The following is a 27,830-nucleotide window of genomic DNA, read 5'->3' on the forward strand; positions in this document are numbered from 1 at the left end:
GCTTTGCTGTCTTATCAGGCCACTATTTAATGGCAATAATCATATACTATCTTTATTCTCTTTCTCCCTGTCCTTATTTGAGCTTTTTTTCTGTATTTCAAACTGGTGTAATGTCATTGAAGTTGGCCACAAATTTACATGAGATTATTTAAATGTAAAAAACTAAAATTTAATAAATTGTCAGCTTGCTTTCCATCTCAGTAAGAAATTTCATCTTCTCTAATTCTCTTGAAGAAATACAAGTTGATGTTGCTGAGATGTGGTGGTTTTTCCCCTTAATAGTAAAACCAGAGATGAAATGCCAAGAATTCCAGGTTAAAGGGCTTGGTTGTTCAGTTATAAGCAACCAAGATATGATTTCAAAGAGAAATAGTAAATAGCATTAATTACATTTCTGCATTAGAGACCATAACCAAATCAGAGCCTTGATGCTATCGTGTTTTTGTTGTTTTTTCTATATAGTCTCTCAACACAATGCACTTATTGTTCGAAAACTCTGGGAAATCTCCGTGATGCTTGTGGTTGGTTTTCAAAGAAAACCGCAGACAGACGTATCTGAGATGTGCTTAGAATCGTGAGATGAAGGACGATCTGGTGGATGGGGTTGCAGAGCTACTGGCTGAGGGATGCAGTGGAAAACAGCCTTTCTTTAGAATGAAATAAGCTTCTTTGAAAAACGTAAAATAAAATCCCTTGGTTGCAATTATCTTAACATAGATTGTTGCCAACTAGTGAATAATGCTCTGCTCCCAAAATAAAGCAACTTAAGTGAAACTATACAGGCCTGGAAAAAGGATAGGGATTCTGTAAAAGGTGACTGCGTAGAGTACTACACTGGTCTTTAAGAATATGCAGCAGATGCATATAACACTGAGAACAGTGATGGGTGGGGAAAAATGAAGAACTAAAGGTGAAAAGGAAAATAATGAATACAACTCTCCGAACTAAAAGAGATTAATCAATCTACCTCAAAACAAAAGAAACAGATGAAACTTTAGGAAACTTGAAATGAGCCTATTGAAATAAACTCTGAATCTGAATTGCTTCTTCCTATTGGCAGTATTTCATGTTCACCTTTTATGTTGAAAATATGTGCAAACGTTATGTAGACCATACCCTGGCACTTCGGAAAGTCGCCATCCAGAGTAGCCTGTGCTTTGTGTTTGGGTTCCTGCCTTATGGTTGTAACTGTCACTTTATAAGGATAGTTGTTTTTCTGAGATAGATTAGAGGTTCTACAGTTATAAATCCCTTTATTTTGTCTCCCATTTCATTTGTATTTTACAACTTCCTATGTATTGGATCAGAGAGATAATTAAGTAATTTTGGATTAATTGGTTTCATAACTGAAACTGCATTCCACGGTTTCTGTAATTGCAAAAACCATTCATGCTGAAATGCTTTTGTGTTAATTCTAAATAGCTATATAAAAATGACACCTCATTTATTTTGTAACTGTAGTCTTTAAATAAAGAACTCATCTGTTTTCAATATCATAAATTATTTCAAAAATGTATGATGGTACTGATTGTCAAGTGTGTTTGGAATTTTTTTAATCTAGTAACTCACAATATAGAATACAGAATTTAATTAAGATGTTATTCATTTTTTTTCATGGAGGAAAATATACTCACTCTATACATGTTTAATAGTCATTATCTATTGAAGGTTTATACTACTACATATCAAAAATAGATTAATAGTTGAGTTTGTAATTTTTTGTGTTTAAACCAAACGATACACACAAACTCTTATGTTTCTTGTCATAAATTTAGACTGCTAATTTCATGTATCTTTGTCATGTTAATAGTTCTCAAGGCCCAGACTGTGATAGTATGACATAATGTCACTTTGTTTTGCAGTACAAGCCTTTAACTTTTTTCTGACATAATTGAAGCTTAGAAAATGGGGAAGGTCTTGATGTAGACGAATGTCACTTGCCTTTTCCCTCCCAAGTCTTGTCTCTTCTCAGACATCACATCTGTGCTTTTATTTTGGCTTTGTCCTAGAAAACATAAATAATTACAGAGATATCATTGTTTTTTGTAGAGTGACATGAATGTAGAAACACTAGTTCTATAATATTAACTTATTTTCTTATAGTGTCTTCTAGATCATTTGTGTCAGTTGTTCATGAGATTGGAAGTTAAATTCCTTATATAACTGTTTCTAGTTGAAACATTTCCAGGCACTTACTGGGGATAAAATCATCCATTTTATTAAAAACAATCTACGTGACAGTTTCCAAGCTTGTGAAATTTAAATGAAATTTCAAATGTTTTCTTAGCTCAAATTCAGTGGATTCTAAATTCTATCTCAGCTTAAGTTTAATTTTGCTTTTTGTTTTGTATTGTTTTTTTTGTAGGTGTTCTCCCCTTTCTACTTTCCTGATTGCACAGTGGGACTTTCCCACTCTGCTGTTGATGCCCCAGATGAACTTCTCAGGGGAGGAGCAGCCTCAGCAATTTTGAGGGTGAGTAGAGGGCATTGGGACAGAGGCTGGGACAGCAGTGCCTCTTCTCCTACTTACTACTCTTCTTTTCTTCCTAGGAAGCATGTGAATTTTTCTTGAGTTTCGGCATGCACCTGCCCTTGTATTTCCTTCCAGGTTACAGGTGTGATAGGGGTCTTTTGACACACATTTTCATCTGGAGAAAAACTGTATTAACCTCCCAGCTGCAGGTTTATCAGACCTTTCTGCATCTCCTTGTTAAACGATTAACCGCTTCCTTGTCCTTGCACTGAGAAAGAAGCAACCATTCTCAAGTACTTCTCAGTCTCTGGTTCCTTTCTTCTTTCAGCAGTCTTGGTCATAAGCCTAAAAGACCACCAAATGTTTTAGACTATAGTTTGAATATATTCTTGTGCTTGCTTTGTTTTGTCCTCTTGTTGAATCTGGCTCAGATGAAGTCCTGCTTTGTTAGTAGAAATCGGTGCAGGACTGCTACATAAGAGTGTGAGAGAGAAGAACAAATAAAACCTTACAGCTTTTTTCTTTTTTAAAAAGCCAAGGTCTTTTGTGGTCTGTAAGGCTCCTCTTGTACATTTTGGGAAGTGAAGTTAGCTAAAAAAAACATCACAGGTTGAAAACAATCAATTTGGTTTTCCTTTTGAAGCCCAGTTTGAAGGAGTTTGATGTTGTACTTAATCACTGGTCAGGAAGGTTCTCTTTTTGAAAGCAGTGCTTGAATTCAGCAAGATAGAAAAACTTCTTCAAATAAATAGGTTTTCTCTTTCCAAAAGTGGTGGAATTGAAAGTCACCATCACAACAAGTGTTATTTGTTTTACGAGTAGCTCCACTTAGGATTTGCATAATGTTGTCTTTGAAATAAATCACTGCAGTTAAAAGTATAGCAGCAGCAACTACTGAGTTCCTGATAGGTTTACATACTCATGATTTAGCAATAATAATCTGTTAATGTTAAAACGATTGGTAAGTTGATCCTTGTGTTTGTGGGCCATTGCTGTTCCTTAGTGTCTTTCACCATTATTTAAAACATCACACCTCGTGTCCACAAATAAGTGTGTGCAAGCAACACAGAACAAGGGAAGGCTTCTGAAGTAAACATGCTATGTAATAGAAAATGCTTCCAGGGGTTATGTGTGCTATTTCTTTTTTATTTTATACTAAGATTTAGTCTTCTAGTATTCTTGAGTAGTTTATTAAACTCTCCTGTTCTGTTATGTAATTGAATGGTAATCAGTTGTTTGGAAACCAGATGGTACAGGTGCTACTGATAAGGCTGTAGTCAGTTTAACTAGACTTAGTGAATCCTTGCTCAGAGCAATGTAAGTGAAGTTTGGTTAAATTCAGATTAAAAACAAATGCATTGCTTATGAAAAGATATTAGCCTTATTCATGCAAACTTGGAGCTTTTTCATTTCAACTGTTTTCCGAACTTTGAAAATTTTTCTCGAATTTCTTGATGCATCTTAGACCTCATGTTACTTCATCTCTATATATGTCCTTACTGTCACTTTACATTACTTCTTATCAGTTACTTTATACTTAATTTTGACATGAAAATCCTTCAAGAAGAAGATTTAATGTGCTGTTTAGACTTCTGTATCATCCAGTCTCAAATATACATACTGCTGTTGTGATTATAACTTAGAAGATACGATAGGTTTAAAAAAAAATCAATTACTGATACCATCAAGGGTTGTCTTTTTTCATTGTTAATATTTTCTGCACAAAACAGTATCTGTTGTTTTGGTTAAACAGCAACCAGTGGTGTTATTCATTATATTGTAAGTGGTAGTGCTCCCCTCTGATCGACATTTGTACGTTTTATTTCTTGTTTTATGTGTCTTTTCATCACAAGTCTCTTGATATGCAGGAGAAACTGAATATTATCTGCATTCAGATGGTATCTTCCCATCCTTTTCACTTGTTGTTTGGTTGGTATGTGTTACAACTTGTTCCTCTGTATGTACTCGATCTGTCATTAAGGCAGAGACCTCCATTACATACCGGCTTGAAATAGGTGGCAATTAAATGTAGTATCTTAGTCTGTTTTGTAGATCTTGTTAAGCGCTGGTACTCATGGAAGCAGTGTTGCATTGTTACTGATTCTGGGGAGCTGAATTATATTTTAGATGGATACAAGATCTGAGAGGAAAAATGCCCATGACTCTTTTAACTGGCCTAGTCAATGCACACAGCCCACATCCACGTAACTTAGCTATTTCATATTCATGAAAGAAACCCTCTCCATGTTAAGGGTCTGATGTGGAATGTTGCTTTTACTCTGTGGTAAAGTTATTATATATATATTTTATATATATATGTGTAATATATAATACATTATATATACATTATATATATATTATATATTATATATTGTATATTATATATTACATATTATATATATTGTATTGCACCAATGAGTATATAAAAATGAAGTTAAATATTACATTTCTCACAAATATATATTGAAAATGTTTTTCACTGTTGGACTGGAAACTGAACATGCTGTGAGTCACCTTGAATGCAGAAGTTTTTGGTGCAGTGGAGTACTTGTGGTCTTTGCGTAACAAGTGAGAAGGGTTGTGTGAATTTGCATGGTTCCCTTGCTATGACAGCAGACACTCTTTTTGCAGGGAAATGAATTATGGCTCTGTAGCCAAAACCCTTCGGGCTTGCTGAGACACCAAACCTTCTCCCCAAAGCTAGGCTGTTACACACCTGATAATAAATTCTGTTGGAAGCACAAGTTCTAGCTTTGTGGTCAGTTCTAATTGTGGGCAGAGTTGTATTGGCTCTTCAGTTGCCCAGTGAAATCGTGTTATGGGCTGTTTAACATTCCAGGAACCTCTGCCTATTTTGTAGTAGCAACCTGCAGAATAGCAGCAAAACTTGATTTGAGTAGTTTTTTTCCTGTACATGCTTTTATGAACATGAGTGGAGGAGTACAGGGCACGCTTTGTCCTAGTGGGTAACACTTAACAAAGACAGCATGTGCCTGAAGCAGGAGCTCCCGGAGGGTCTGGCAATGGTTCTGGGAATGGGGCTTGCCTCCTTCCCTTTCCCATTTTATTTTGATGTGTTTGAGTTCAGCTGCTGCCAACCTGTTTCTCAACACTGGGTGCTGTGGTGGCTCCACCAAAATGTTGAGTGTTTTTTGTCATCATAGGCAATGTCTGGTGCTTTGGCATATTTAGCCTCATTAAAATGAAAATGCTTGTGGATATAAAAGATGTAACCACATCTTTTATTTCTTAATTTCATGCAACTCGTGATGCTGTTGGTTGTGTTACAAGGTCAAGCACTGTTAGCAAGGACTTGCTGTTAGCAAGTGTGTGCGATGACTGCAAACCACACACGCTCCACAGTATTTCCAATTTGAAGATCTGGGTTATCCTTAGTATTTGCCATATTTTGCAGCCATGCCATTCCTCATCGTGATTCAAACTTAACTCTTCACAAATTTGTTACGTGTCTGAATAGCTATCTGTCTCAAGACAAAAAAAAAAAGAATTTCTGCCTGTCCTTGTTCATTTACTTGGAGCTTGCTTCAGTGATACCATGGGAAAGCTGTCCCTTGACAGAGATGTTCTTGTCTACATTTTTGGACACAATGCTGTAACGAATACCTTTTCCTCTGAGTGCAGTAATGCTTTCCTCATTGGTCTGAATATATGCTTCTTTCTTGTTCATGTTTGTGATGATGCAGATTGTTAGAATGTGGCTGAGGGCCTGGACAACTTTGGTTCCTCTAGATATATGTATTTGGAAGGAGCACTGGTAGTTTTCTTCTGAAGTTTAAGGTCTGATAGCTCTTTCTTTCCCGGTGCTTGTTTCCAGTGATGGTTTATGCTTGTGACCTAATGTTTACAATAGTAAACAGGACAGAAATCCACCAATGTGTATTATAAATATTTTCAGCTATTGCACATGTACAAATATAGCAGCAAATTGAACAGTCATTTTAGTGAACAAACTATACAAGTACACCTGTCTGACTAAAATTTGGCATTTGATGTAGCACTGGTTCATAACTTGTATTTATTATCAGTTTCCTGAAAGCTTTTGCTTTTTATAAGGGGAAGTTTAGGAACATAGGACTGTAGAACACACAATTTATTTGTTTTTAAGGGGGCATGAGGGAGGTCTTCTCAGGATAAGAAGTGTAATATTTTGTTATGGTATTTTAGTTTATTTGTCTTTGAAATCTTCTTTCTGCTATTAAGATTCTTTAAGAGAACGAGTAGCTCTTCTGTTTTATTTCAAGAGAACAACTGTGTGTCTTCTCAAACCTTATGCATAATTCAGCGTGATCAGAAATACACAGAGCAAAACTGTGTGCTCTGTGATGAGAATAAATGCACTTGGTTGTAAGATATTTTTTCCAAAGTTTATCTAACTGTCTCAAAGTAGTAATATAATGATTACTTTTGTTTTGTTTTACATTAATCTGTGACAATTTAACTTCATTGTGGAGTTAAGGAAGACTGCTTTATGTGAAGTTGCTATAGAGTGACTGAAGAAATCATATATCAGGACTAAATAAACTTTTTAGAAACCATTGACATTTTCCAAATGTCTCAACTTCATGTTTGTATAAACAGCTTGACAGTTTTACTCATTAACACTTGTACCAAAACAAGATTTAACTATTTCCTTACTTTCTCATATTTTCAGTTGTAGAGTATTAACCGTTGTTTGTATGTCTCTAATATTTGTTTACAGCTTGAAAATAGTAAATATTTTTCCAAGTGATTGTCTTTGAGCATGTATATTTCTACTTAGTTTTCCATTAGCTCTTAAGTAGGGAACTGGTGCTTCCAGCTGTACCTGTGAATATTAGATATGTTTAAAGTTGCGTGACTACAAGTGTGTTGTTTTTGTCCTTTATTGTGCTTTTTTTAAAGCTGAACTTGAATCTTAGAAACAAAAAAAAACCCCAACCCTTGCCCTTGCCACTGAAGTTACATGGAATGTTATTTCATTCGATTTCACCTTGTATCAAACTCTCCCAGTTGTCACCTCCTTCTGCTCTTTATATTCATAATCAACATTTATTTGATTTACTAACTAATAGATACAAAAGTGCTTTACTTAATGTTTTCACTAAATATAGATCTATGTATTTTACTGTTCCAGCCGTACTCATCCAGCATTTCAACTATATCAAATTATTCTTTCTAATACTTTGGCACAGCTAAAACAGTCCCTCTTTTCATTTTGTTTATGTAAGTTCACTGTTTTCAGTTGTTGACTGTATCTGTTTCTCAGTTTCTAAAGCTCTTATGTTTGGCTTCTAAGGAGTACTTATAGGAACTTGAATTGTTAAGTTTTTGTTTCTTTCCAGATTGTTATGTTGAACTACATTTCATATGTAGAATGTGGTGCTGTTGTCGTGACTGAAGCTTTTTTACTATGTATAAAATTGCATAAATATTAATTGGTGAAGGGTGGTAACTTGGTTTAACAGTGAACTGAAGCCTCCAATCTCTGAGCAACATAATATAGAGAAAGCATTTAATTTTTAATGCCTAATGAAAATTTGAAATGTTTCCATTCCAAAAAAATGTATATTCCTGTGAAATTCTGTGATGAGTCATACAGTGATCTCCAGGGTAGTGTTTGGAGGCAAAATCCTTCGGGAAGATCTTTCTCAGTGGTGAGAATCGCCACATCTTTCTTCTTTCCTCATCCAGTTTTTTCTGAATTCCTTCTGAGGCATATGCAAAAGCTAGAGGAAGAGCTTCCTTTTATGCTAGGTGTCAGGCTGTCTCAGCGCGTTGCCCTGTGGTCTGTCATATATATTGTCTTTCAACGTATAATCCAATATAAGTTTTTCTTAATTATGCTACTCAATGAGGAAAATAGGTGTCCACTGCCGACCCGCCTTGTTTCTGTTGAAACTTATTGCTGAAGCAGTATGTCAATTATGCAGTACTTTCTAAAAGCACAATGTATCTTGTCTTAGAATATATATGTATATATTTTTATATATATATATATGAAACATGTCTCCAAAAAAGAGTGATCCAGTTGTGTAAGCACTGTGTTTTAATAATATGATACTGGTGAAATCAGGAGACTAACAGTGGCAACTAAAGCTAGCTCAGTTGGATGGATTAGGCCACTAAAGCACTCCTGCGATCAGTCCATAGTGCAGCCATACTGAGTGGAACAAAAATGCATGTACGTTCTGTTCTTGCTAGGTTCTTGCTTTGTATCATTTTTTCAGGTTCAAATTTGTTACTGTCAACTCTGTTATGGTGCTGAAAATTACTTATTATTGCAGGCTGCCTCTTCGGTTTCTGCTTTTACATTCCAGTTATGGTTTCAGTTAATGATGAATTCTGATCTTCTGCCTTTAAATATTGACAAATTCGTCACTTAAAAAATCATTTTAAGGGGTTCAACTAGGCGTGTTTCTTCCTACTGTTTGTTACTATTTGTCCTGTAGCATACAAGGTATGAAGGCTGTTAAAAACACTGCTGGTAGAATGTTGCTGTTGTGCTTCTCTTTTGTTCACTTCTTATTGTACCACGTTGGGCTGGATGGGCAGAATATAAATTCTAATTGTAATTGGTATGGGGCTTAGGGTTTGTTTTTGTTGTTTTTGTTTGGCATGGTTGTTTCATTATGTTAATAGTAATGCTCCTGTACAAAGCTTCTTGCAGTATTATCATAGAAAAGCTCTGCCAAAAACATGCTGTGGATCAGATTTAAGTTTGATGTTGATGATTGTTTTACTTTGAGATAATTGACAAGGAATCACTATTCATTATAGTCAAACTCTTTTCTTCATCAGCTATCTCTTTTGGTTTTGATATGACACTGACTGACAGAGGAGACACCGCTCATAGTTTGCAAGGCTATAAAACTTTGAGGAAAAAATGTTCACAAAGATTCAGCAGGGATTAACAGAACAAGTTTACCATTTACAGTTTTAAGGAAAAAGGTTCCCTTTTTTAGTTCTGAGTTCAGTGTGTTTTGGACATGTGAACACTAGGGATGACTTAGTGCAGTGTCATTACTCCGCAATGCTGTCAGATATAATGATTGAAAGCAAGGGCAGAATTCTGTGCTCTTATTGTTCCACTCATGCTCTTGGACAATGTTCAGAAGGAGCTCTTTTGAATGACTTATAACAGAGCTTAGAATAGAATAAGGAATAGAATGGGAATGGAATCTGTAGAAGGGGGGGGAAGATACGGAGGATGAGGAACATAAATGTGAGATGATTGAAGAAGTGGGAAACTGCATCAAGAATTCAAAAAGGAAGAATGGAAGCAGATGGAGTAAGTAGGTGATAAGAGACTGGCACCTGAAGGGGAGGTGAGGAGAGGAAGATTCTGGAAGCTATGGGTCTTTATATCTTCCCTCTCTGGAATCCAAGCTTGAAATAATTGACACATTTCATATATTTGTTAACAAACATCCAGTAAAACTTGGTTTTAGCTCACTGCAATGATTATTCAGATAGAAATCCGTAAGTTGCTCTAGCTTGCAAGATATTGCTGTTAGAAATCATTTACAGCAAGTAAATCTAATGAATATCATATTTGTGAAATGTTACAATTTCAAGAAGTTCAAGTTGTATTCTATTCTCAAAATAAATGCAGATTTTTCAAAGGACCATCAGCTCAACAATCTTTGAATTATGTGGTTTACAAGAAAATGTTACTTTAAAGAGAGACCCATAAGGAAGTAAATATTTTAAAAGATCTTCCCACTTGCAGAAACATTTTACTCCATGTGTATTTAATCATTTAGTAGGCAGCTGTAGTGAGGCTTAGAAATGTATAAGCTGATGTTCAAAATGCAATGTGGATAGAGCTGGTCTGATAATATTAGGGGAAGCTTTCTTCTGTAGGAAAAACATGATAATCAACTAAATTCTGATCCTATTTGAATATATCAGGGAAGGATAATATATTAAAAATATGTAGTTTTTGGGTGGGTAAAGCTATACCCCACATATACATTCAGCAGAATGATGCTACCTTACAAAATTTCTGATATTAACTCAGTCCATTTAGAAAGATTCATCAAAATGGAATCTTGAAAAGTTTGGCTGATTATGTGCTGAATGTTTCAAGTTCAGATGAAGTGGTGATCTAGGCTCTTCTTTGCTTTCAGCATCTGCCAGTGGCTATTTCATTTCTTCCACGCGTGCTTTGAGTTGGCTTGGTTAGTTCAAGACTTGACCATATTCTTGCTAGATTTGACATTTTGCTTTTTTGCTTCAATGACTTACCCTGTAATTTAAAACATTTCAGAAATCCTTTTTTTTTTGTATTACTGCTTATGAAGTTGAATCACTCTAGCAAACATGAGAATGCAAAGAACCTTCTACTATCTCCACTCCGCTTGCATATGTGTTTGGAAAATGCTGTTTAGGTATTGCTTAATATCCAGAGTATTTATTTCTAATATACAGGATTCTACTGTCCTTCAATATCTCATTTGTAAAATTTCTTGTAAAGTGCAAACAATATTTATTTTCTGTTTTAATAAATATTACAAGAAATTCTAATTTGAGAAGTATAGGGAGGAAAGGTTCAAGTGTTCTTCAGGGGAAGAAAAAGTGAGGTGCATTACATATTTAGTCTTGTTCAGTATGCAGATCTAAATTCTATTTGTATCGGTGTACATACATGCATATACTGAGAGGGAGAGACAGTACTTGAAATCTTTAAATGAAACAGCTTTCAAACATTATAAAGTTACCAGTAATAGGACATGTCACTTGTTTTATTTAATTGTAATTCGGTTCCTGAAGCCATGAAGTGATATCACTATAGCATTTGAGCCACCTGTTACCTGAGGGTAACATCTCTTGCCACTTGCTGTTGGCCTGTGGGCCACTGTACAACATTATCATTTTTTTCAGGTCATTACCACACTGCTGCATAGTGTAGCAACGAACTACAGTCACTATTGAAAAATCAATATGCTGTCACAAATAGGTCTGGTATTACAGGACAAACAAAAAGCTTTGTCAGTTGGCTTGAATGCAAGTATATATGTTGTATTTCAGTGTTCACTGCAACTAAGTCTTAAAGCGAGTGCTTTATAGCAGAAATAAAAATGATTACTTATTGGAAGTCTTATATTGAGTTGCTGGCAAGTCTAGTCATATACATTGTTAAGCGTAATATAGGTATAAACTATATACATTTATTTATTGTGGGTGGTCAGTTTGATTTGATATGTCAACGCAACATGTGTGGTCAACTTGTTACTCAGCGTAAGCAAAAGTTTCTGATCATTTGACTGGAGTTGCTCATAAAAGTGGGGGTGTTTGCATGGAGGAATGTAACCTGTTGTTTCAAGGCTTGGTATATTAGGATGTGCTTAACTCTTGACCTGTATAAAGAAGGCTTTCGTCTTTGCAGACATGTCTGGACAAGAACATGCTTTTGAAGAGAGGCTGCACCAGTTGCCTGGAGATGGAGGAGATAAGAACTCTAAGAATTTATCAACTTCTTAGGTCTAGTTCTCTTGTCAATAAGGTTCTAGGATTACTTAAGTCTATATTAAATATTTTGGGACAGATTTGTCTTGAAGTTGGGGGTAGGAGTACTAGTGCTTCTCTTGAGTCGTTATTCAATGCAGATGCTCTGTCCAGCACTTCTGCACCCACAAGGCAAAAGAAAAAACAAACTTCTATGTTTTATGCAGTGCAGTGTGATTTATAGGCCTGTACTGCTGATAAACACCTGAACAGCTGTGGGAGATGTAACTGAGATAGAGGGAGAGAGGCTGAGAACTGAATTTGGGTTGAAAAATACATTTTTGAATTTCCCTTCTTATAGTTGTTTTAAACATCAAGGTCAAAAAGGAAGTAATTCATGTTTTTAGAGTTTCTACTTGGCTTGCTGGATTGCAGAAGTCAATGGTGAAATACCTAATTTAGATTTTTTTTCTTAATAGTGAAACAGCTCCAGTGGGAGCAAGATATTCCTGACTTTAGAAATTTCTACTCTCATGATATCTTTTACAGTGTAGCTGCTTGTCCTACATATTGCTGGTAGTACAGCAAGTCAACATGAGTCAGCTGTAGGCCCTTGTGTGCTGTACCAGCAGGAGTCAGCCAGCAGTGACGGGAAGGAGGTATTGTGAAACTTCATTTGTGGCATACTGCCCTGTCTTGGATTCCAAAATACAAGAAGAATGGTTGAGTAGAAGGCTGGGGCATGTGTAATATGGGGACATAAGGCTTAAGGTCATCAGACATAACAAGGAAATTTTCATTTAGATTTCATGGGAGGATCTTCTTTGTGAAGGTGGTCAGACCATAGGACAGGGCTTCCTAGCGAGAGATGGAGTTGCCATTCTGACAGCTGTCCAGATTGCTTGGATCTGAGTCTGATCCAAAGGCAGTTCTGTTCTGAGTAGCGGATGGGATCAGGTGACCTACAGAGGTCCCTTTGGACTGGAATTAACCTGCAATTGGGAAATGAGGAGAAAGTCTCATCAAAAATGGCAGATGGAGTCAAACTTACCTTACAACATTGACAGTTCTTGAGAGTGGTTGTAGACTGCTCATTATCAGCTAGGATTTGCCTTCTGCAGAGTGTGTTCTCAGTATTAATGAGTTCCCACAAAATAGCTGGGCAATCGCTGTAAAGGGCAAGAATCTGCTTATTTTGCCAGAGCAGGGAGACATTTCAGTTCTGTATTTACTTGGCACTGCCTATGCAAGATGGTATACATGATGCATGTTGTGGCCTTGATCACTCTGCCATTGTTACACATACCTGTGTATCTGTTTCAAGATGGAAGGCCTTGATATTTCTTTCAGCTATCCAGCTACTTCGATATAAATGTCCTATTTATGGATTGGGAAGCTCGTAATGAAGATTTAAGATCTCAGGAGAATACACAGAAGAGTGTAGACTTCACATCAGTGCATTGGAGCCCAAATATGTGGTTTGATTGTTACACATTCCCACATATGGCTTCTTTCTTCTGAAAATTTGTTTGAAGAAGATTAAACAAAATGTGTTTTCTTCCATTCTTGCTTTATTCCAATCTGTATAATATGTTTCTAGAAAGCTATCTGACTGTCCTGAGCATGGACACTAGAATATCAGAACAAAATTTTTTTTATCGTACTTGGATTTAATCTCAACTTTGACTACCTAAAACTTGGCAAATTGAAGTTTCTTTCATTGATATCAACAGGAAAACATCCACTGTAGCTACTTGCCAGTGACTGACTTGTGAAAACTCATTCGATGGTACTTCATGTTGCATTCTGTTCTGTTGGTTCTAGTCAAGGAATTATACTCCTTGTTTAAGTCTTCAAATGAAAAATGTGGTTTGTACTTCTTTGTCCTGAATATGCTGTCTTTTTCAGATTTTCTGGCATATACTTAGTGTTTTCAGATACATACCTGACAAATTCGTTTTTTGGCAGCATGTAGGGATTTTGACTGAAAAAAACCAATCATACTGTGCAAAGCATGACACCACATGTAGAACCAGCACTCCTCGTTTGTGTAGCAGTGTATTTATATAAGGAATGGTAGATTGGGAAGTGAAACAGGAACAAAAGAGCTTGTCTGAGTTCACAAAACTAGAAATAAAAATTCAGTCCAGTTGAATGTAGTGCTAAAATTTTGTCTCAGATCTCATGAATTTTCTATCAGTTGGAGCATCCAGAGATTTCTTTATTTTTCTTATTTTTATGATCCAAATTTTTTGTGGCCTATACTCTTATTTACCGCATTGTATGTGTGAGACATGAAATGATGTAAGTTCATCTAAGTACCTTGAAGTCCTTTATTACTATGGCAGACATTTAAGACAATTTATGCTAACTGAAGATCTGATCTTAAATCTTGCTAGATAAATTATGTATTTCCCAAGAGAATCTTCCTGTGTTTCATAAACCACACATTTACACATCATTTAAGTTTGTCCTACTGCTCATTTTGCTATGCAATGTAAGTTTTGCTTGTTTTTCAATGTGGTAAAAGTTGTGGCTAGAATATGAGATTGACTAAAATAATGTGGATTTTAGTTTTGTTTCAGCTTTTTGTTCTCAATTCATCTCAGCTTTTGCTTACCTTTTTTTTTTTTTGGAATGGTTGGTGCTTAAATGGAATTTTAGAATAATATATTGAGATCTACAGTGTGATAAGGGAATAGCAGCATATTCTGATATTTAAAAATGTATTTCATGGGACACTAGGTAGGATAAGCAGAACAAATAGTTAGGATCTGAGCTGTATTTTAAGTATGAGAACAATACATAAGTCATTCTGAAAGGAATGCCTTCTATTTCTAAGGAAATTACAATTGAAATAAAGACCGCAACAACACTATTTTATAGAGCAAATAGGAGACATTGCTTTTGGAGCAGCTCTCATACATTAAACTTACTAGCTACTTCCTTTTGCTTCCTTTGAAGTGTTCATGTAAGGCGTTAAAGAGAGTGGGTTATGTGTGTATAAGAAATGTAGTGTAGTAACCAATTCCTTCCTGATAGACTTCAATCGTTCTTTCTCTTTACAGTGGTGAGATTCTGGAGACATGCTTTACTGGTGCAAGTTGAAATATTTGTATCCTATTTTAGCATTTCTGAAATGTCAACATTACTTAATCATCTCTTTCCTGCATGCTTATACTGCAGAGTTCTCAGACGAACCTTGTAAGTCTTGATCCGGAATTCTATGAAAGCAAGTATTTATTCTTTGTTGAGAAAATGCATTCACTGCATAGATTTGAAAGATTAGAGAAGAATTGTTTGATTGTCAGCAGTAATACCTAGATGGTATGTTACGTAACTTTTTCATTTGCTTGGAAAAAAAGTGTGCATTTCAAATTAAGCTAACAAAAAATCTTGTTTCAAACACACTTCATTAACAATTAACACCTAGTATTTCCTTCAATAAAGATCTGCTTCTGAATAATAAGATTGTTTAGCTATGATTGTCTAGAAGGAAATGAAATGGATAAGCCTCTTGAAACCTAAGGATTTTCAATGATAGGTACAAAACATTATTTTAGAAAGTGGGGTTTTTTTTGGGGGGGGGGTGGGGGAGAGGGAAGAAATTGTTGGATTTGTTTTGTTTGTTTGTTTGCTACCGCTTTTACAAAATGTCTTAGATTCTGTGCACTTGTTCCATTTCTTCAGGGCTTTAAAAGGCTTGATGTATAGTTGTCAGATGAGTAAGGAAAAATACATGTTGGTAAAAGGGTTTCAGTAGGAGTTAAACTGATGTTTCCGTAGTTCAAGAAAAGTTCTTTAACAGAAAAGAGATGTTCAAATGGGAATTAGAGCACTATTCCAAAACTTCTCAATCGCTTTTCTGCCATCTCTTCAATTACATGTTAGGGTTGAAATTGTGCTGGCTTTCTTAATTATTTTTTATGTCTTATAGCATTTTGAATTAGTTTATTTGTTCATTTAGGTTTTCCTTTGCAGAAATCAAATTTACACAGGAATGATTAAATCTGTATCGCCAGTTAGCAACAATTGCATACATAAATATTTTTCATTCTTCCTGTTTTACTTAAGTGGCTGTTAGTTTATTGTAAAGCAGTGAGGACTGCTGTTAAATGAAGTGTACAGTGAAGGAGGAATCTTTAACATGTGAGATACCTCATCATGGAACAGTACAAGATTTTATTCTCTTTAATGTTTCTTTCTAGACAAGCAGGGAAAAGCAGTACAAATATTGTTAATTAAAGGAGTGTTACTGCTTTGAAACACTTGCATCAGAATCTGTGGTATTCAGGAAAGAAACGTTTGGTTGGTCTCGCCTTGTTGGATGTCAGCAGTCTTTCCTGGTTAGTACTGCTCAGACTTTGCTGACTCCTGCAGTACTGCTTGTCAGCTTGGCCTCCAGGAAGGAATATTTTCTTAACCTTTTGGATTTCTCAAAGAAATACATTGTGTCAGGTTATGTGATAAACTCAATGTCTAAGTTGAATGTATTATAATTTGTGTTATAATTTCTTAGTGTTTGCTAGTAACCTAATGTTGTCCATTTCCCATTAGTCTATGCTTGGGTGATAAAAGGATTTTGTTCACAACAACTATCAACTAACATTCTGGCCTTCCTGCTTGTGTTGCTTCCCAGAGCATGATTATCAAATAGGATCTTATCGTTGTGACATAGGAACTGACAGAGTGGTCCCTTCCTCAGGACTCTCAATGGATACCATTCAAAACTCTACGTGCCATCTTCCTTCTTGTGGAGGTTTTTAGGTTCTGTAAGGAGCCTCTGCAAATACATAATTGGTTTCTCTCTCCTGTTTTGGAGATACTAACATCACATATTGTGACTATACCATGTACTTAACTGGTTTGCTAGTAATTCTTTAATTCAACAGAGAATCCTACTTTCCCAGCTTAGTATCTTACAAGGTACTTTCAGATATGACTTGACTATAATCACTGCAAATTTATGTTTAAAAGTAATGTACATCGATTGTGTACAGCTCTCGAGCCATGTATCACATAGAACTGAGTCTAAGAATGGCTTTAGATATGACTGAATCTCAAACCTATGCAAGGAATACAGTCATAAGAGTCTTTCTAGAAATCATATTAACTTGTTTCACTTCACTTGTGAAGTGCAACCATATCTACGGTTTCCTGGCAATAACCATCCTCACTATGCACCTTGTTTCATAAAGATGTGTAATGTGCTTTTTAGTGTTACGCAAATAATACATTCAGTGCTCAAACTGCCCAAAGAAAATGTGTCAGTTGAACTCTTATGCAGCTGAATTTCTCAGTTTTTCTAGTTGCATCACAGAAGTTCTTATGCAAAATGCCACAGATATTCTTATCTTTGATGTTTGAAAGAATATACTTTGTATATTTTGTGTTAAGGTAGATTGTTACAGAAACCAAGTATGGAAGATATATAGTAAGTAAAGCAACGGGTTAAAAAATATCTGATGTAAATAGTTTTGGGGTTTGCTTTCAAGGGGACATAAACAATAAATGGATAACCCAAGAGGAAATGACAATGAAGAGGACAGAATAAGGAAAACACAGGGTTGAAGTAGGAAAACAAATCTCTGAGCAAGGTTATTTGTGATACTCTCCTAGTTTTGTGGTCCTGATAAATAGAAAGGTACATATGGGAAAAACTGTTCTCATACTTGCAGTCTTCTAAATGATTTTCCTTTAGACTACTCTTGGAAGAAAGCTTTCTATGTAGTTTAGACTCAACTGTATAGTTAAATTTGAGATCAGAAATTGATTCTAATGAAAGAACATTGCTTCTTTCATTATGTCAACAATGTGCTAAAGATGAGAGATTATTTTTATGTTTCGGGTGTAGGATTATTGTTTTTTTTCCAGACTTGCTGTCTTTTGTTTGTAATAAAAGAGGGTGGCATTCATCCAGCTTTAAATAGAGGGGTCCAAGTTTAATGACTACTGCAGTCAGCAAAATTCTTGTGCCAGTGCTAACAGAAGCTCAGTGCTGTGTAAGCTCAAACTTTGTGCTTTTCTGTAGTTTTGAAGTTTCATTCTCTCTGTGTGATGTTGCTGCTTTGAAGCAAAATAGGAGATGCTGCAACAGGGTGGGGATATCTGGTATCATTTAACATATGATGGACGCAAGGTTGTGTACCAGTTGTACTGTCTGTAATGAGCACTTGATGTAGGTACCTGAACAGCCCTTTGTGGGCAGCTCTTTGTTGACTATGTGAGGAATAAAGACCATGGACATTAAGTGGGTCACTCTGAAAGTAATGCCCCCTGTTCATTTCCATGGAAATTATGACAGATTTTTTAGAACACAGTAACATTATTTGATAGATCAGATTCTTACCTGTAAAATATAGCCAGCACCATGACCATCACCGTAACCACCACCATGATGCTGTGCAGTGAACAAGAGACTGCATTCTGTGCTCCTAATGCATTCTGTGTTCATAAAAATCTGCATCAGTGGATGTGACCCATTGTTTCACAGCTGCCATGATGGCATCGTTGCTAGGAAAAAGTTGCCCATGCAGTTCATCTTTCATCAGCCCAAGCAGATGGAAGTCAGGAGGTGCCAAAACTGAACTGTTAAGTGAGTGTGGTAGGATATTCCAGCCAAGATTGACAGTGTACTCCATGATCTTCAAACTGGCATGGAGCCTCGTGTTATTATGTTGCAAGAGAAGGGTGGTATTTTTCTGTGACCTGACTGGAAGTTCAAACCTTCAGCTTACTCAGTATTGTGATGTAGTTGTCAGAGTTGGTGGTTTGTTCAGGACCAAGGAAATCCAGAGAGATCAACCCTTCCCTATCCCACAAGGCTGCACATTGCTTTACCATCTGAGGGCTGCTTCTTTGATGGGGAATTCACTTGTGGCCAGCCACTCCATGAAATGCTGTTTTGATTCTGGTTCATAGTAGTGACACCAGATTTCAACTCCAGTCATGATGTGATCTAGGAAACAGTCAAATTCAGCTTTGTATTGGTGCAATAAGTCTAGACAAACTTGCATACAAAGTTCTTTCTGTTCATATGTGGGATCCACCTTGTGCAAACTTTGCAGTATTCCAGTGTTGCTGCCATTATTTCTAACACACTAAAGCCAACATTAATTTCTGTACACAGTTCCCTGTTTGTAATCCATTGATTCACGTGAATGAGCTGGTAGAGACTCTTCATTTTGGTGGTGTGACAGCTGTGCATGATCATAGAATACTGCTTGTCTTTAATATTGCTGTCACCACCATTGAAACACACCATCCACCACTTCACTGTGCTCACATCCACGTCTCCATGAATGTTCAGCAAACATCAGTGAATGACTGTGGGTACAGTTTTTTTGTTTTGTTTGTTTGTTTGCAAGGAGAAATTCAGTGACCCCCCTTTGCTTCATGCAACTTCCATGTAAGACACCATTTTCTCAGACTGCCCCTTTGCTGTCATCTGTCAGATGGCAACAAAATGGAATGGAATGGAGCAACTTATTTGGCCTTTTCACACTCCGATTTCTTGCAGTATTTATTCTGGTTGAGGGCTGGTTATGAATATATCCATATATGTGCAGTTGACCTTTTTATTTTTATTTTTTAAAAAACCTAAATATGTAAATATTTCTGATTTGGATGCTGTTGTACTTGGGAAGCAGAAAGAGCAGGATGATTCTCAAATTTTCAGTAACCCGTTTATTTTTCTTATCAATTCTCAGAAACTTTTGTGTTAACAGTTGGATGACTGTCTCCTCAACTGTAAACTATATAGATTCTAGAATATAAATAAAATTATGTATGTTTCTTTTTCTCTTTTGATGCTGTTTTTTTGTTTGTTTGTTTTCCAAATATTTTTCCAATATATTGTTTTTTTCTTTTTCTGTGCATGTGATTGATAGGTATGAAAAAATCAAACAACAGAAGTTAGTGCTTAAAATAGATATTGCAAGTGAAACTTGGAAAGTAGCAAAGTCAATTTTGTCACATTTAAGTGCTTAACATTATTTTTCCTTGTGCACGTATTCTTTGTGTTCAAGAATGCCTACATCCATGGGCTATAATATTTCAAATATTCCATGTTTTTTGCATTAAATGTGAGAAACTGCCTCTGGAATAAAAACCAGAGTGCTTTAACTTCTATTACAATTGAATATTCTGCTACACTGCTTATTTGTGCTTCCTACATCTTAAGTGTCATATGTATTAGTTTCTTAGAAGACTTCATCTTGGGAGACAAATTTTTGGTGTGGAATACCCACCATCTCCTTATTCACTGAAATGGTTAGAGTTTTATTGACTGTCATTTCTTGTGATTATTTCTCCAGATGTCAACTTGTTTGTATTTTTCTTAAGCTGTGCTAAATAGAACTGTTCTGAATATTTCTGCTTTGTCATCAGTTTGGTACCCATACAGAACTACGTATGGTTTGATACTCTGCAGTAAGAAATACATACTGCTTGATTAGTGACCTTCTTACTCCTACTGTACATTTTTGCAAGTCATTGAAGCATATGCACTTTATAGTGATTGCAAGCAAATTAAGTGTCTTCATTTTTTATTTACTTCCAAAATGTTTTGGCATTCTTTAAAGTATTGGCTCTGTAGTTGAGACCACCTCATTGCTGTTTACATACTTTCTTCGTTTTGAAATTTCAGTTGATTCACAACTAAATACCTGGACCAGTAGTAGTGTCATTCATCCAAAATAATAGGCTCTCTTTTATAAAGAAATTTTTATTCCAATCAAGATGATATTGATGATATTCTTTTTTCCCCTTTCCGTTTCCCTTTCTCTTTTATTTATTTTTTAAACAGTAGTAATTCAGCCGCTCAGCATATGCTGAGTATCTTGATGCATCTGTCAATCATAGGCACATAACCACATCATTGTACGAGCTCTTCGTTGCTGTAAATCTGACTCCAGATATCAATCTACTCATTTCTCCATCTGCCTCCCAAAGTATTTAAATATTGAAGCTCAAAGACACTTTGACTTCATTACAAGTAGCATGGTTGCTGGTAGCATGAATCATTTCCCCAGAGTTGCATACTTCCCCTCTTGGTGTGCAGCCCGCTGGGCTCATTTCCTTATCTTTAAGTATTGCTTGTACAGTTTTGTTAAACAACTAGTATTACCCACAGTAGATCTGTATTGACCCTTGTTGGTGTCAAGCTAAGTTAATTTATATTTAAAAATGTTTATATGCATTGAGAAGACATTTTAAATGAAATGGAGTAACAGGAGGACTAACTTGGAGGACCAAGCAAGACAGTTTCTAAGCCTAACAGAGGAATACTTCGAGCTGGGAGATTTGAAACCAAGTGCAATCTCTGCCTCAAACTAAATTGCTTTCACTGAACCTGCAATTGCATTCAGATGCAAGAACATCTGATAAATCTTCATTGATTCTGGTAAAACCCTTTCCTTGGCAGACAGCATCTTAGTTTAAGGCATGACTGCCATTCTGGTTTGTGTTTGAGTAATCAATTTTTTTTTTTTTTTTTTTCCAGTATTGGAATAGAAAAAATGAAGAAGTTGAATATAGCATTCTCAATAGCTTTGCTGTTCAGATGGGATTATTATCTTACTTGATTATCTTGAGTGGCATAACTCGTGTTTGTGGTTATTTGGTCCTTGGAATAAAATATCTTTGGCAAATCCATAGAAAATAGCATGTTGCAAATATGTATGTTGAGTTGTGCATATTTACTTAAAATTGTCTATGATTGTGTTTTTTATTCTGAGTTTTCAAACCCCTATTAAATGCAGATTGTTGCTGTTAAATCACGAGAAGATTAGTGTATAATATGGGTCCGACAGGTTGTTCTATCATGTGGTATGTGAAATCCAGGGTCTCAGAATGCTAGAAAGCGAATAAAACTCATTTACAAAACAGAATGGATTTCAAATAAAGTTCAGTTTTAGGTAAAAGTTCAGACTCTAGCTGCTTTTTTTATTTGTAGCAGTTCAACCGTATACAGGACTGTGCATATTGTGTGTGTAAGGTAATCTCATTTTTTAATCTACTATAACTGTCCTTTTGATTCTTGAAAATCCTTTTGGGTATTTTGCATTCCGATATCGATCCCTGTCTGTCTGACTGCTTCAGCTGGGTAATCATTTTTCTTGTTTATCTCTAATCCTTTTAATATTTCCTTCCTGCCACTATATAGCTGTACAGTGTGCCTATTCTTTGCAGTGTATTTCAGTGCAAGCTGTAAGAATGTACAGTAAAAGTGGCTGTATTTTAGCCTATATTTCACAAAATCAGTTTACAGATAAAGAGACAAAACTGGACATCGTGTGTATTCAAATCATGTACACTGACACAATTTGATCACTTTGCTTAGTCATACGGCATTCGTTGTAACGAGCCACAGTCTGGCTTGAACTTCTTTAAAAAATGAAATTCTCAAATATGAAGCCAGCTATTTCAAAACTAGTCTTATTCTTTGTGTATCTTAGGGATGAACAGAAAAAAATAAGCTTTATTCTCTCTATATCTAAGTGCATCTACATGTACAGAGATGTGTACGTATGAAATACCAGTTTTTAAAAGGGCAGCTGTAGAACAGGTTAAGTGTCTCCATAGAAGCATTAGGACCTGAATCTCCTACAGCTTTCTTTAACCTTCTACTCCTATTAAAACACTCTGTCCTTGTTTCTATGGTGACTGAGGGTAGGCATCTGTGGTCACATGAATTTTTGACAATATGATAAAAATCACTCCCTCCAAAGGTTTCCAGAAAAGCACAGATCTGTTTCACTTCACCTGAAGAATGAAGAGAATAGCCTTCTGCCCTGTCAGTGGCTTTTCTTCTCACTTTCTCCCACACCGCGCTGTACCTTTCACTGTGCTAACCAATGCTTTCACTGCTCTGCTTTTCTCATTAACTAAACTTGGCATGTATTTCCTCTGCGTGTCAAAGTAGAGCATGCAAATGTAATGAAGGAAAAGAATTTGATACAGAAGTGAAATCTGCGAAAGCTATGTTTTTAATTCTTCAGGAACCATTTTGATTTCCACACTTTGGTGCTGGCCAAGATGAGTTGTCTGGGGGCTTGTGTATGTAATATGTGTTTGTTCAGTGGGAGTTGTTTCAACTGCTATACTTAAGAAAACAAACAATCAAAATTCCTGAGATCTAGGCTTCCTATATTCAGTGGCGGTATTAATAAAACACTGCTAGCTAGTGACCAGTGTAAATGCCCCATGTTGTATATTTCTTTCAGGAAGGTAAAGAAATTACCTTCTGCCCTAGAAAGCGCTGATTTAAAATAAAAGCTTCAGTAAGTTGCCATTATATTTGCACTTCCCCGTGATAACTTAATGAGGTCATGGGAAACGACATTAAAAATATGTAAGCAAATGAAGAAGCTGGAAAAGGTGGTTTCCTGCTTCCACCTTTACAGCTGTTGCTTTCGAACTGACTCTTCATAAAGTTAAAGGTGAAAAACAAATAAACAAATAAAAAGCTACATCTTGATTTGTTCTTTTTATTCTATTTTTTGAAGGTTGCTCTCCTTGCTCTCATGCACTTTACAAATATGCTATGGTTGCACTGAGGGGTTATCTTGAATGTTTCTGTGCTTTGATTTCTAAGATGCTGCTTCTGTGTGTTTTTGAAATGAAAGTTGGATAAAAATGAAAACCATTGCTGAGAAATTCTGACATTTTGAATGTATGATCCCTCTGTTAATATTAAGGCACACAGCATGTTGTTTCTTTGATGGTTCAATTATTATTGATGTTTGTAGATTTTCCTTTGTCATATAGTTAGTAACAGCAGGTTCTTTTTGCAGATGAATTGCTAACTTATAGCAAGTAAACCTGAGTCTTCAGACCCACAGAAAGTGAAGTTTGTCTTGAAATATGAAATAATTTATACAAAAAAAATAGCACTGGCATTGCTAACTTTAGTGATTATTTTATTAAATGGTCAGTAAGGCTGCCTTTTTAGGTGTTGTTTGTTTGTTTGTTTGCTTGTTTGCAAGGATAGAATTCTCACTTTGAATTCATCAAAATGTCAGCTCTTCTGATTGCGTTCATTTTCTTAAAAATGTTATCTTTCCAGATATATTTCCAAATTTCTTGAGAAGATTGACTACCTCTGAATAGATAGTTTGTGTAACTTTGAGCTTGATTGATCCAGACTCTTCCTTTATCTCTGTAGAGATTCTTTGTTGGCTCAGACTGGCGAGATTGCGGTGTTACAGAATGCTTCTAGCTCCAGTGGTGTTTGATGAAAGACTATAAAGAGAACGTATCCCACAGAGAGGGCTCATCAGCAAGCTGATAGTGTCTTTTCTTTGTATAGAAATGCTATTTTCTTGAATGTAAAACAACATTCTCAGAGAACAGATTTATTTTTTTAAATTGGGTTGTAGGTTATCTGTTCTGATATAATTTATAAATGAGAAGTTTGACGGATGCATCCTTGACAAGTAACTAATTGCTCTCCTTTTTAATGCTTTCCTTTTTTTTTTTTTAAAGGAGAGACTGAAATGTGATTAAGCTGTGTGTGCTTTTTCCATTAGCTGTTCAAGTCTGTGAAGAGCAAACAGCATATAGAGCTTCATTTCATTAAATCAATTTGTGAGTTCTATGAGCTCTTACTAAAGCAGTCATCTTATTAAAGGATACCTACCAGTTGCTTCAGGGGTGGAGGTTGAACAATGTTTAATAAGAATTTATTTTAATTAGTGTTAGAGTGTCTCAAGTATAAACTCTAAATTATAAATGAGACATCTGCATTAAGTTTTCTTTCTAAATGTAATTATGGTTATATGAAATAGATCTTGTGAGAGAGCCTACATTATCAATTAGAAGAATATGATGCATGTCTGCTGATTTTTTTCATAGTCATATATGTAATTGTCCCTTTTATTGAAAATCAGAACTTTTTAGGTTCAACTGACTACTTTGAAAAATGAAATTCTCCTGTGCGTGAGCACAGAAAGGGATGGGAAGATTTGTAACAGTTACATACGTTCTATTTATTACAAAAACAGGTTAAATCAGTAAGAAAACAGAGCCTTAAAACTGATACCTTGTTTGACTTTGAAGATGTTGGTCAGGAAGATCCTGACTTGTGTAATGGACAACTTCTCAGAGATAGACCAGTGCTTTGCTGTGTTTCACAGAGAAGGTTTCTGTTGTGGTCTGATAAGAAGCCACTTTTCAGTAGTTCCTATTGTCTAGAAAAAGGATAATGTAGCAAAAAATATTTCTGGTGAAGTACTTCACAGTTGTTTTCTGTGAAATGACATTTTCAACTTTTTGAGGTAATTTTCTTTTTTTTTTCTGCTCTGACAACAGTTTCTTATATACTTCCTTTGTAAGAGCTGGAAGTGTTTGTTAGTAAAGGAGAATAATTTTTAAACAAGCAATTCCTCTTGTTTGATGAAATGTTAAGCATCCATATGTAATGAGATTAAATTAGGAATCCTGTTAAGGCAGTGACATTTGTGGCTGTATTTTAATTTGTTCACAAAATAGAAGACAAATATTACTTTGACACCACCTTAGATCAATAAATGAAAAGTTAAGCTAGTAAGTTAATTAAGGACAATTAGTTTTAGAAATATATATCATATAGAAAACTTATTCCCAGTAAATAAAGCTGCATGTATTTGCAAGTTTGTGAGTTTCTGAGATAACAAAAAGGAAAACTTGAACCTTTTTTCAATGATATCAATTGATTTCAAATGATTTCAATGAGAGTAATGCTTTCTATTAAAGCTTTATATTAAAATGAGGATCCCTCAAAAGCTTTTTCTGAAATGCAGCAAAAAACAGAGCTCTGACCTTTTAATAATGCCATGAGTGCCAGGCTCAGACAACACAACACAAGTGAGGTGCTAGTCCATTACCAAGTTTTGACTAAAATATAGAAATGCTAATGTGTGAATTGTGTGGTTTCACGTTTTAGGTAAGATTCTTTCCGGAAGTGTGAAGTAGAGATTCTACAAGAGAATAGTTTAAGTATTGCCAACTGAATATTGTTTTGGTTGCTTGCTCCTTCCTAGAAACATAAAACACATTCAAATGAATGGCTGAATCACGCCCTGGTCTGCAGAAAGGGGCTCTTGTTACCCTAGACTTAAATGTGCCTGAAGTTGGAGAACCTCAGTGAAAGTTGTCCGTTGCCTAATATGGAATGGGTGATTCTACTTGATATTCCTTTTACTGTTTTGTTTGTATACTGGAGTGGTTATCTTTTACCATGCGCATAAGTTGAGAATATGATTTGGAGGCAGGATATTTATGAGTAGCAGTAGGGAGGGATTTGGGGTTGTTTTTTCGGGGCGTGGAGGGGAATGATGAACAAAAGTGACACTAGATTAAAAACAGAATCTTAAATTGATTTCTAAGTTACATGGTATTAAAACACAAACAGGTATTTGAAAGATGGTTGTTTGTTTGTAATCCATTTCCTCTTAAAAATCGTTCAAGTCATATTGAATAGTAGCAGTTTGAAGAGTCCCATCGTATTGTGTTATAGTTATCTACATGAAGAACAATAACAGGAAAAATACTTCTGAACTTAATAATGACTGTGAAGCAGTGAGCATTTCATATATACCTATCATAGTTCTTTTTTTTGTGTTTTTACATTTTTCTCTTCTTTCCACTGCCAGCAGTACTTCTCACATGCCTAGTATTGAAATATCCTTTTTTTTTTTTTTCCACGTTTTTCCTAGATGAACTTAGCAACTCCAACAGTAGGCTTTGCATTGGTGCTCAGAATAAATGCATCTAGAGTTCTAATTCCCAATTGTTTGACAAAACTTGCATTTTTCAGTACTGTCTTAAGTTGGTAACAGAAAAAGAGTCTGGAGATATATAAGTACATATCAATACATATGCATATATGTTTTTCATCCAAACTCTTTATATATGTATGTGTGTGTGTGTGTGTGTGTGTGTTTTTCATAGATATACAAATTTAATATAAATTATATGTACATAAATTATGTTTATGTATATGAATCATGTATATACATACTGTATTGAGGAATGGTTTTAAACTGAAAGAGGGGAGATTTAGGTTAGATGTTAGGAAGAAATTCTTCACTCATAAAGTGGTGAGACACAGGCACAGGCTACTCAGAGAAGCTGTGGGTGCCCAATCCCTCAAGGCTGGGTTGGATGGGGCCCTGGGCAGCCTGAGTTGGTTTCCCCCAAGGCAGGAGGTAGGGACTGGGTGGGCTTTAAGGTCCCTTCCAACCCAAACTGTTCTGTGATTCTACGATTAGAAATATATATTGTCTACTTCTATATCTATCTATCTATCTATCTATCTATCTATGCAAACTTATGTATATGCAGTTAACTAAAAGTTGTCCCTAGAGGAGGCTACTTGTTAAGATAGATGGAAATAATGTGGAATTTTTTTATTTTTTTTATTTTTTAAGAAAAGAATTATGGCACTATCTAGTGTCACATTTAAGTTCTTATTTTGTATTGATTGTCACTATCTCGAGCTAAAAATGCTGTCTTTTTGAGTGTGTGGTATTCACTTACTACTAACAGTACTCAGGTGTGCTAAGCAAAGTGGGATCCTCTTGGATATGAGAAAGTTTTTTACTGTGAATTACGGAGTAAATCAGTCACGGGAGTGATCTGTTTTTTTCTAGTGTAGTTTAGGAAATTGGAGGGCACAACACAATTTTTCTGTTGGAACTGAGATTTTGGTTTTGATTATGAAGAATCTTGACTTCAAGTTTTGGAAGACTTACCTACTTTTCCAAGAACCCTCTGTCTTCATTGTTGCTTTGTCTATGTTGGTGTTGTCCAGTTTGTCACTATTTACAACCAACGTGTTGAACTTGTTCTTCAATATCCCTTCTTTTATTGTTGTGTGTCAGCAGCCAGTGCCTCATTTTTCCTTGGTAGTCAAACTTTTTCTCTTCTG

General features: G+C 35.6%; 1 protein-coding gene across 1 annotated transcript in view; it reads left to right on the forward strand.

The window, feature by feature from the left end:
* CRIM1 (cysteine rich transmembrane BMP regulator 1) overlaps nucleotides 1–27,830 on the forward strand; it is a 163,551-nt gene that overhangs the window by 53,736 nt on the left and 81,985 nt on the right. The gene's annotated exons all lie outside the window — the stretch shown is intronic.

This window comes from Centrocercus urophasianus, unplaced genomic scaffold, assembly GCF_019232065.1.
Source record: "Centrocercus urophasianus isolate 14NV4802_14NV808 unplaced genomic scaffold, USGS_Curo_1.0 seq_10, whole genome shotgun sequence".
Taxonomy (NCBI): Eukaryota; Metazoa; Chordata; class Aves; order Galliformes; family Phasianidae; genus Centrocercus; species Centrocercus urophasianus.